This window comes from Ahaetulla prasina, chromosome 4 (genome assembly GCF_028640845.1).
Source record: "Ahaetulla prasina isolate Xishuangbanna chromosome 4, ASM2864084v1, whole genome shotgun sequence".
NCBI lineage: Eukaryota > Metazoa > Chordata > Lepidosauria > Squamata > Colubridae > Ahaetulla > Ahaetulla prasina.
In genome coordinates this window covers 85,891,439-85,894,581 of record NC_080542.1, presented here as the reverse complement: position 1 = coordinate 85,894,581, position 3,143 = coordinate 85,891,439, and positions in this window count along the sequence as shown.

The window sequence follows — 3,143 nt, the reverse complement described above, 5'->3', positions numbered from 1 at the left end:
ATCCAAGGCAAACCAATATCACAGTAGTCCACGTCTATGCCCCAACCACTGTTACTGAAGAGGATGAAATTGACTGGTTCTATGAAGCCCTACAGACCTTATAGAATTAACACCAAAAAATGATGTTCTTATCATCATGGAGGATTGAAATGCTAAAGTAGGAAGCCAAAATATAACCTGAATAACAGGCAAGTTTGGCTTTGGAGTACAAAATGAAGCAGGGCACAGGCTGATCGAATTCTGTCAAGATAATACGATGGTCATAGCAAACACTCTTTTCCAACAGCCCAAGAGACGACTCTACACATGGACATCACCAGATGGTCAATACAGAAATCAGATTGACTATGTGCTCTGCAGCCAAAGCTGGAGAACACATAGCAGCTGGAGAAGCTCTATACAGTCAGTAAAATCAAGACCAGGAGCTGACTGGCTCAGATCATGAGCTTCTCCTTGCAAAATTTAGGCTTAAATTGAAGAAAGTAGGGAAAAGCCCCAGACCACTCAGGTATGAACTAAACCATATTTCTGATGAATATACAGTAGAGGTGACAAATAGATTTAAGGAATTAGATCTGATAGACAGAGTGCCTGAAGAACTATGAACAGAGGTTTGCAACATTGTACAAGAGGTAGCAACTAAAACCATTCCAAAGAAAAAGAAATGCAAGAAAGCAAAATGGCTGTCTGAGGAAGCTTTGCAAATAGCTGAGGAAAGAAGGGAAGTGAAAGGCAAGGAAGAAAGAGAAAGATACACCCAGTTGAATGCATAATTCCAGAGAATAGCTAGAAAAGATAAGAATACATTCTTAAACGAACAGTGCAAAAAATAAAAGAAAACAATAGGATAGGGAGGACCAGAGATCTCTTCAGGAAAATTGGAGATATGAAGGGAAAGTTTCATGCAAAGATGGGCATGATAAAGGACCAAAGTGGCAGGGACCTAACAGAAGCAGAAGAGACAAAGAAGAGGTGGCAAAATTACACAGAAGAACTATACAAGAACGAACTTAACATCCCTGATAACCACGATGGGGTGATCACTGACCTTGAGCCAGACATCCTAGAATGTAAAGTCAAATGGGCCTTAGGAAATCTGAGCAACAAAAAAGCTAGTGGAGGAGACAGTATTCCAGCTGAGCTATTCAAAATCTTAAAAGATGACGCAGTAAGGTTATGCTTAGTAAGGTTATGCTTAAAATCCTACAAGCTAGGCTCCAGCAATATATGGATCGAGAACTACCAGAAGTACAGGCAGGATTTCGTAGAGGCAGAGGAAGTAGAGATCAAATTGCCAACATACTCTGGATCATGGAGAAAGCTAGGGATTCTAGAAAAACATCTACTTCTGCTTCATTGACTATGCTAAAGCCTTTGATTGTGTGGATCACAGCAAATTGTGGCAAGTTCTTAAAGAGATGGGCATACCAGACCACCTTATTTGTCTCTTGAGAAACCTGTATGGTTTCAGGAAGCAACAGTGAGAACTAGACATGGAACCACTGATTGGTTCAAAATTGGTTCAAAATTGGGAAAGGAGTCTGGCAAATCTGTATACTATCACCCTGTCTATTTCATTTATATGCATGAGAAAGGCAGGACTAGATGAATCAAAAGTTGGAATTAAGATTGCCGGAAAAAATATCAACAACCTCAGATATGTAGATGATACCACTCTAATGGCAGAAAGCAAAGAGGAACTAAAAAGCCTCTTGATGCGGGTGAAGGAGGAGAATGCAAAAGCTGGCTTGAAACTCAACATTAAGAAAACTAAGATCATGGCATCTGGCCGTCTCAATTCCTGACAGATAGATGGGGAAGAAATGGAGGTAGTGACAGATTTTATTTTCCTGGGCTCCAAGATCACCACAGATGGGGACTGCAGCCAAGAAATTAAAAGACACTTGGTCCTGGGGTGGAAAGCTGTGGCAAATCTAGACAGCCTACTAAAAAGCAGAGACATCATCCTGCCAACAAAAGTGCGTATAGTCAAGGCTATGGTTTTCCCAGTTGCAATGTACGGCTGTGAAAGTTGGACCATAAGAAATGCTGAGTGCCAAAGAATTGAGGCCTTTGAACCCTGGTGCTGGAGAAGACTCCTGCGAGTTCCTTCGACTGCAAGGCGAACAAACAAGTCAGTCCTACAGGGAATCAACCTTGACTGCTCTTTAGAAGACCAGATCCTGAAGATGAAACTGAAATACTTTGGCCACCTAACGAGAAGGAAGGACTCATTGGAGAAGAGCCTAATACTGGGAAAAATTGAGGGCAAAAGAAGGGGACGACAGAGAATGAGGTGGCTGGATGGAGTCACTGAAGCAGTAGGCGTGAGTTTAAATGGACTCCAGAGGATGGTAGAGGATAGGAAGGCCTGGAAGAATGTTGTCCATGGGGTCGCGATGGGTCAGACACAATTTCACAACTAACAACAAAACCAATTTACAAATTTTTAACAGTTGATGTTGAAAGCATCATCTTTTTTCCAGACACTTGAAAATAATGTACATAAGCAAAAGCAATATTTCTTTATGAAGAATTTTTCAAGTTCTGAAAAACTCCTAATCAACAATTTTTCTCATTGTTTGTTTAAAAAAGTCCAAAACCACTTTTTTTCCTTTCAAAAATAATTCTTTGGCATTTTCCTCACAGGTTTCTTAAATCTCTTGATTAAAGCCAGTGGATTTTATATAAATTCAGTGCAATTTGTCAAAACACTTCAAAGTCAGTATTTTATCTTTTACTGCACATTTAACTTCTCAGCATGTACAACCAGCTGATAATTTCCAGACAGTAAATAAGTTGGGAAAGTTCCAATTTTGCAGATTAGTGACAGTGATATCATAATTTAAGAGATATACTTAATTTGCAATAATTAACTTGCTCTTATATAGCATATAGTGCTGGATAGATCCTGAGCAACTTTGAAAATTGTGTGAGTGTAATGCCATATCAATATTCCAAAATAATAGGAAAGGAATTTAAAATGAATAGAAATGTTCCAAATTAAATCACACCAATATGGTTCAAAGGCGCATTGTAGCATCTTGAGAAATAACCAACAGTGCGTAAAGACCATTTGATCTTATATATAATTTTGAAAATTATCCAGTCTAATCCATAATGATATGGATATAATTTGTAGC